Below are 8,436 nucleotides of genomic sequence, written 5' to 3'. Positions count from 1 at the left end.
TTGCCTTTCACCCTCTTTAACATAGGTGTCAAACTGAGGTCATGGAGGGCCACTGTCCTGCATGTTTTCCAAGTCTCCTTGTTGCAGCACACCTGATTGCCCTATAAGATCCACAACTGTGTGTCTCTACACCTATCCTCATCCATTTTCTATTTATCAGTACTACATAGACTACATGTAGCGCCGGTTGAAAAATTTAAGCTTAACTGGTGGTAAGAAGTTCCCTTTAGTCCCATTACATGCCGTACACTGCGATTGGCTGGCAACCGATTCAGGGTGTCCCCCGCCTATTGCCCTATGACAGCTGGGATAGGCTCCAGTACCCCCCGCGACCCTAGTGAGGATCAAGCGGCTCGGAAGATGAATGAATGAATGAATGAATGAATGAATGAATGAATGAATGAATGAATGAATACATGCCGTACAAACTCTATTCACCGGGCAAGCCAGAAAACGAAACAAACATGACGTCATGAGACGCCCCAAGAGTCGCGTTTATCTACGCACATGCAAAGATCAATAAAGCACACAATCTCATCGCAGACATAACTCTACAGACAAACTAAAATATTCCCCTCGCTATCACTCTCTACCAAGTTAAATATCTCCAACCTTTTAATCTCGTCATCAGTGAAACCACTTAACCTAATCCTTTCATTCAATGCCGAACAGCCTGACATGCCCCACATGCCCCCTCCCTTCTGGTTGTGTCTCTCTATCAGCGAGTAAGATCACCTCTGCTCACCCCTTTTTTTGTAAAAACCTTCCCTTAATAAACATTGTTTGTAGACTAAATTTATTCTGTTTCATTAATGAATATATATATATATATATATATATACATATATATATATATATATATATACAGTATATATATATATATATATATATATATATATATATATATATATATATAATTACATCGCATTATCGAGTTGGTATTTGTCACCGATGAGCATTCATTCATTATTCTCGATTTGGCACCTTCAAACTCAGGGCAGTTTGATTTGATCAGTCCTTGTAGGACTTCACCACATTCCGACACTTCGCCCGTCAAAACGGAAACAAGGGTGTCGTCACCTTTTATATGTGGGGCCCCTAAGACTGCCTGAAATCTGAGGATCCCGAAGCCACGTGTAGGTCTGTTGTTTTTTCTTTTTTCGCCTCGTCTTTCTTTCCACACCTACATAATCCCGCTATATGGCCTTTCACGCCACAATCAACACATCTACCCTCCTTGAAGAATTGTTGTCTTTCTGGAGTTAATTGAGAGGAATCAAACAGCTTTCCTTATTTGCTGTGTTGCTTTTTTTCGCGCTCAAGACTCGAACATGGTCTCATCGTCGTCATGTTGCCTCACTACGACGGCACCTGCCTGCGTCAAATCAAACATCAACCACAACACCAAACTGGAGTTGGTATTTCTGGATTCAATGTTCACTACTTTACTCTATTTTATATGGGACACGATACCCGTGGTATTGTAATCCCCAATCACAATATACATTCACCCAAAGACCGGTCGACGCACCATTCACACATCAAGCTTGCAACATTCACAACCGCACAGGAAGGATCAATTCCTGTGTCGTGGACACCAAGTTCCGTTTCCACGGTCACTGGTTTGTCGCGTACTCTCAATTGAATTTGTAGCCGGATTTTTTTTTTTTTTTTTTTTTTTTAACTCAGGTTGCTGCACGACTATCTCAATTGCACAAAGGGTCAATTCCTGTGTCGTGGAAACTAAGTTCCGTTTCGGCGATCACGAGTTTGCCGCGTACTCTCTATTCAATTGCACAGGAAGAATCAATTCCTGTGTCGTGGAAATTCTAGTTCCGTTTCGGCGGTCATGAGTATGCCGCGTACTCTCTATTCAATTGCATAGGAGGGTCAATTCCTGTGTCGTTGAAACTAAGTTCCGTTTCGGCGGTCATGAGTTTGCCGCGTACCAGGGCCCAGCGCTCCGGACTCTTTGTTCGTCGACTATCAATGACTGTGTCACACTGACCTTAGTCCTTCAATCCCTTCGCTGGTCGAATCAATCCAGGTTCATTGATTGGGTTCTGCGCTTCGACGGTGGTCGATGTTCAGGGTCTGGCCTCATAAAAGAGAAGTCTTTTTTCTAGATTCTCTGCCGAATCTACCGTGCGCAATCAGCCGCCGTCAATCTCCGACCGTACTGAGGCGCCGATCCAATCCCGTACGAGCCCCCAAAATTGTCAGAGTTGTTCAATCGGACAATTGAACAAACAGACTCAGGAAGAGATTGTCTTTTCTGCCGGCAGGAGGCGCAGTTTTCTACGAAGCCACTCTGTGTGAGCTTCCCACTGACACCTGACCCCTGCAACGTCTGCCGGCCTTTTTATTGGTTGTGTATGCAAATTACAAGTGATATATCAGAAAAACACTCCCTTCTTCACATGTCACACCTCTCAACCCAGCCCACCGATATGCCCCTCAGAGGCCAAAAAATCTCTCTCTACAAACAATGGGTTATCATGCTGCTCTCCTGAAGTTGAACCTTCCTGCCAACATTATCAGTTAATGAGGACTTGGCTTTATTCAGCTCAAGTTGGCCCTTTTTTCTGTGTGCTCCATTGTGTACAAGTTGTGAGAACATACCATTTGAGGTCAATCAAGAATATACGAAGATGAAACTTTAAAACATGATAATATTGAGTTCGTGTTTCTCCATCAAAGTCTCATGGAAAGTGTGAATGCAGCACTGAAGGCGATCCCTACCGTAACGATCACGGAAACCCATGAGCTGATATACGGTTAAGCATCAGTGAAGCTTGGCTATAAGAGAAACCATGGGAGCCATGAGATATGTTACCCACTGTGAAAAGACGGTTGGAGGCTAAGATCAAGGCGGCTCGGAAAGATGTGCGTCAATTGACGGAGGCCCAGAGAGGTCTGATGAAAAGGAAAAGACGTACATCCAGATGACCATACCTGAAGCACTTGAAACTGCCAAACAAAGGCTCCAAGCCTTGACCAGCCGCCTAAAGCGGTACATAAAAGAGAATGAGGCCAGACGAATAAACAGGCTGTTCGCAACAGAACCTGCGAAAGTGTACGCTCACTGGCAGGGTCCAAACAACAGTGCTGACCCACAAAGACTGGAAACTGAAAGGTACTGGAAAGGCATATGGGAGAAGGAGGTTGCACATAACAGCAGTGCACAATGGCTGGTGACCCTGAGAGAGGAGCACAGACACCTCCCTGAACAGAACTCAGTTACCATAACAGTGGCAGACATACAGGAAACAGTCTCAGATGTGAAGAACTGGAAGGCACCAGGTGTGGACATAGTCCACACGTACTGGCTACATAAACTCACAGCACTCCATGAGCACCTAGCAGCACAAATGAGGGATGGGACTCACCCAGGATGGCTAACCGAAGGGCGAATGATCCTGATCATGAAGGATCCCTCAAAGGGTGCAGTCCCATCCAACTATCGGCCAATAACCAGTCTCTCCACAACATGGAAGTTCATGTCAGGCATCATAGCGGCTAAGGTAAGTGAACACATGGATCACTACATGAGCGAAGCACAGAAGGACATTGGTTGAGATACAGAGAAGCCAAACATCAACTCCTGAATGACAGAAGAGGCGCACAAGACTGCAGGTCCCGACATACGAACCTGTGCACACCCTGGATTGATTTCAAGAAAGCCTATGACTCAATCCCACATACATGGATCACTGAATGCTTGGAGTTGTATAAGGTGAACAGGACCCTAAGAGCCTTCGTTGCGAACTCGATGAGGATGTGGAAAACCACACTTGAAGCCAATGGCAAGCCACTTACCCAAGAGTTCATCAAATGTGGCATATACCAAGGTGATGCACTCTCCCCACTACTGTTCTGCATAGGACTGAACCCCCTAAGCCAAGTAATCACCAAGACAGGCTATGGATACCGCCTCAGAATGGAGCTACGATCAGTCACCTCCTCTACATGAATGGCATAAAGCTGGATGCTAAGAGCAAAAGGGACATAGACTCCCTGATCCACACAACCAGGATCTACAGCAGCGACATCGGGATGTCATTCGGGCTTGAGAAATGTAGTCGGATGGTGACTAAGAGAGGAAAGGTAGTCCGCACTGAAGGGGTCTCACTCCCTGAAGGAACAATAGCAGACATTGAGGACAGCTACAAGTACCTCGGTATACCAGAATCCAATGGGGGTGGAGTAGTGGGGTGATTTTTTTTTCATTAAATAAACCTCCTCTCGAGAGCACGAAGGAGGGGCCCGCTCCCGTGGTGGTTTGAGCGCGTAGCCTGTCAGGCTCGCTTACGGTCCGCTGCAAGCACGCAGATGCGGTATTTGATGTCTGTTGCAAAAGTTGGCTTTTCCAGTGGAGGTGCAAAAGCATCCAGCAGGCGGAAATCCCAAGCTGCTTCATGTCCAAGTGCTATCATGACCGATCCCCGTGCAGACGGCTCCCTCTGTTGGACATTAATTTTATTCCAAAGAGACGTTGATCTGTCAAATTAACGTGAAGGAAACGATTTCAAACCACAGGATAAGTGAAAGTTAAATGACGAATGAAAGCCAAAATGTTTGGAAAGAGCAGTGAATCGTGTTGAGAATTGGAGGTGGGTGCAAAAGATTACAGCACCTGGTATTCCAAGGCGGTCTCCCATCCAAGTACTAACCAGGCCCGACCCTGCGTAGCTTCAGAGATCGGACGAGATCGGGCGTTCTCAGGGTAGTATGGCCGTAAGCGAGGGAAAACGTGAAAATTGTCCCCTTTATAGCAGACAGGGCACTTCCGAGTCGGGGGTGGAGTAGTGGGGTGATTTTTTTTTTTCATTTAATAAACCTACTCCCGAGAGCACGAAGGAGGGGCCCGCTCCCGTGGTGGTTTGAGCGCGCAGCCTGTCAGGCTCGCATACGGTCCGCTGCGAGCACGCAGATGCGGTATTTGATGTCTGTTGCAAAAGTTGGCTTTTCCAGTGGAGGTGCAAAAGCATCCAGCAGGCGGAAATCCCAAGCTGCTTCATGTCCAAGTGCTATCATGACCGATCCCCGTGCAGACGGCTCCCTCTGTTGGACATTAATTTTATTCCATAGAGATTGATCCACCCCCGACCCGGAAGTGCCCTGTCTGCTATAAAGGGGACAATTTTGACGTTTTCCCTCGCTTACGGCCATACTACCCTGAGAACGCTTTGACAGATCACGTTGATCTGTCAAATCAACGTGAAGGAAACGATTTCAAACCACAGGATAAGTGAAAGTTGAATGACGAATGAAAGCCAATTTTTGGAAAGAGCAATGAATCGTGTTGTGAATTGGAGGTGGGTGCAAAAGCTTACAGCTCCTGGTATTCCCAGGCGGTCTCCCATCCAAGTACTAACCAGGCCCGACCCTGCTTAGCTTCCGATATCAGACGAGATCGGGCGTTCTCAGGGTAGTATGGCCGTAAGCGAGGGAAAACGTGACAATTGTCCCCTTTATAGCAGACAGGGCACTTCTGGGTCAGGGGCGGAGTAGTGGGGTGAATACCAGGTGGCTGGCATAGTCTACCGAAACACCTTTGCGGAGTATGGACTGGAAACCCCAAGGTCAAAATGGGAAACACCACCGAAGGTGGTGGAGAATGACAGAGGGAAGATCCTCTGGGACTTGAGAAATGTGCAGTGCTGGGAACAGCAAGGATAATGCCCAGAACCCTCAAGCTTCCTGGCCTCTGGTAGAGGACCCGAGCTGAATGAGGGATGGACACCATCCGAGGGGTGACATGAGGATGATTTTTTATTATATCCTCGGAGATAAGTTGTCTGGGGTTTTTGGCCCCTGGTAGGGTCACCCATGGCAAACAGGTCCTAGGTGAGGCACCAGACAAAGCACGGCTCAAAAGATCCCTTATGTTGATGAACAAAGCAAATGGACTTCAGTTTTCCTTGCCCTGACGCTGGTCACCGGGCCTCCCTCTGGGCCTTGGCCTTGGCCTCGCAGTCAAGTCCTTGGCCTTGGCCTTGGCCTCGGGTTGCCGGTCCTTGGACACAACACTGCTATCTATGCACCCCTGCTTCATCAGTACCATGTGAAAGAGTTTGTTCAAAAGCAGGTGAAATTCTCTGCAAAAAGAGAAACCGCCTGAGTCCAAAAACTTTGGATAAAATGTTGTTTTTACATAAAAATGAATGCACACTTTATTTTACCTCCTTATTTCACATTTTTATTTGTTGCATAAGCACAAACATAGACAAAGTAACACAGAACAATTCATGTAAAAACACTCCTCAAATCCATATTATTATGTGTTCAGAGCATGATTTACACCCCACCATTTTATTGCATGCACCAAGCATGTTATACATTTTCCTGTCCACATAATGGCGTAGTTGAGGAAATGATTCATCTTGAAGCCCCAAAGCGTGTGTCAAGTATTTCCCTTCAGGGCTTCACTGCTTTGTTAAGATTAATATATCCTTTACAGTATTTGTCCTGTAATGGGGAAATTACAAACAGAATTCAGAAAGGAAAACGCTGGGTAGGGAGAGGGAAAACAAAACACGCTCGAATTATCCTCTTCCGAGGATAATTTGTATAGCATCCTCGTCTCGAAAGGCGATGGTCGACGCGTAGTGGGGGGATTAGGTCCTGTACTGGACGCATGAGCGCGAGTGGCTGAAGAGCCCTATTCTTGAGTGGCATTCCCGCTGGCATTTCACGCAGGTCAATGTTGAGGATGGTGGGGTGGTGCGTGGAGCAGCTGCGCGGCACTTTCTCGCTGCCCGCTTCTGTGAGGCCCAGTCCTGCTCCTCCGCCGCAGCCTCGGCGACCCCTATGCGGATGGTGTTGCGCCAGGTGGCTCGGTCTGCTGCTGCACTCTCCCATCTGTTGGGATCCACCCGGACCGCCTTTAGGTCACGTTTGACAGTGTCCTTGTAGCGCAGCAGGGGCCGGCCCGCACTCCGGCGTCCCTCAAGCAGCTCGCCATAGAGGATTTCCCGCGGCAGCCGGTGGGGGTCCATGCGGAAGGTATGGCCGATCCAGCGGAGCCTCCTCTTCATCAAGGTGCATTGGATGCTTAGGAGGCCGGCTTGTTGGAGGACCGCGGTGTTTGGAATCCGGTCCTGCCACCTGATGCGCAGCAGCCGCCGGAGGGCACGTAGATGAAAGGTGTTAAGTCGCCGTTCCTGCCTAGCATAGGTGGTCCATGACTCACTGCCGTAGAGTAAGGTGGAGAGGACGCAGGCCTCGTACACCATAACCTTGGTTTTTGCACTGAGAAGGCTGTTTTCCCAGACGCGTTTCGACAGCTTCGCCATCACACCGGCAGCCTTGGCGATCCTCGAGCTGATCTCGGCGTCGAGTGTTGTTGCACATGTGACGGTTGAGCCTAGATAGGTGAAGGAGTTGACATTTTGCAGCGGCGTGTCCTCGATGGTGATAGAGGGGGCGACGGTGGTTCCCTGGGCTAGTATATTTGTCTTCTTTAGGCTGATCGTGAGCCCGAAGTCCCTGCACGCACGCGAGAGTCTGTTCACCAAGTGCTGGAGTTCTGCCTCACTATGGGAAGTGAGGGCAGCATCGTCTGCAAACAGTAGTTCTCTTACCAGGATGTTGTAGGTTTTAGACTTGGCGCGCAGTCTTGCCATTTTAAGAGGCTACCATCTTGCCGTGTGCGGAGGTATACCCCCTCTTCGCAGTCGGAGAAGGCATACTGGAGGAGGATGGAAAAGAAGATTCCAAATAGGGTTGGTGCAAGGACGCACCACTGCTTCACTCCACTGCTGACTGGGAATGGCTGGGAGGTAGCGCCATTGAAGCGGACTGTGCTTTGCATGTCTTGATGGAAGGAGCGGATAACGGTGAGCAGTTTTGGTGGACAGCCTATCTTCTCCAGTATTTGAAATAGCCCGCTCCGGCTGACCAGGTCGAAGGCTTTGGTCAGGTCAACGAAGGCAATGAACAGAGGTCTTTGCTGCTCGAGGCACTTCTCTTGAAACTGGCGGAGGGAGAATATCATGTCCAATGTGGATCTTTTAGCCCTGAAGCCACACTGCGATTCGGGGTAGACTCGTGAGGCGCGGCGCTGAAGCCGTTTCAGGGCGATGCGGGCGAACACCTTCCCAACGATGCTGAGCAGAGAGATGCCCCGATAGTTGTTACAGTCGCTGCGGTCCCCCTTGTTCTTGTAGAGGGTGACAATGGAGGCATCCCTCATGTCTTGGGGGATGTGGCCCTTTTCCCAGCAGAGGCTCAGAAGCTGGTGCAGTGGTTGCAGGAGCGTGTGTTTCCCATGCCGCAGTACCTCAGGGGGGATGCCATCCTGGACTGGTGCTTTGCCATTGTTTAGAACGTCGATTGCTTTCGCAAGCTCGTCAGGCTAGGGTGCGCTGTCCAGTTCCTCCATGAGGGGAAGGTCAGGCAGGGAGTCAAGGGCTGCTCCTGCGACGGTGTGTT

At 48.8% G+C, this 8,436-nt stretch overlaps 2 non-coding genes across 2 annotated transcripts; both read right to left on the bottom strand.

The window, feature by feature from the left end:
• Window positions 1-4,624: 4,624 nt before the first annotated feature.
• LOC127592720 (5S ribosomal RNA) lies at window positions 4,625-4,743 on the bottom strand. The gene has a single exon (XR_007960196.1). It is a non-coding gene; the product is annotated as a 5S ribosomal RNA (ribosomal RNA).
• A 586-nt stretch (window positions 4,744-5,329) lies between these two features.
• LOC127592744 (5S ribosomal RNA) lies at window positions 5,330-5,448 on the bottom strand. Its single transcript, XR_007960210.1, has one exon. It is a non-coding gene; the product is annotated as a 5S ribosomal RNA (ribosomal RNA).
• Between the last annotated feature and the right edge of the window lie 2,988 nt (window positions 5,449-8,436).

Source organism: Hippocampus zosterae, chromosome 19 (genome assembly GCF_025434085.1).
Source record: "Hippocampus zosterae strain Florida chromosome 19, ASM2543408v3, whole genome shotgun sequence".
Classification (NCBI taxonomy): Eukaryota; Metazoa; Chordata; class Actinopteri; order Syngnathiformes; family Syngnathidae; genus Hippocampus; species Hippocampus zosterae.
The sequence above is the reverse complement of the archived record's forward strand: the minus strand, read 5'-3'. Positions and strand labels throughout refer to the sequence as shown.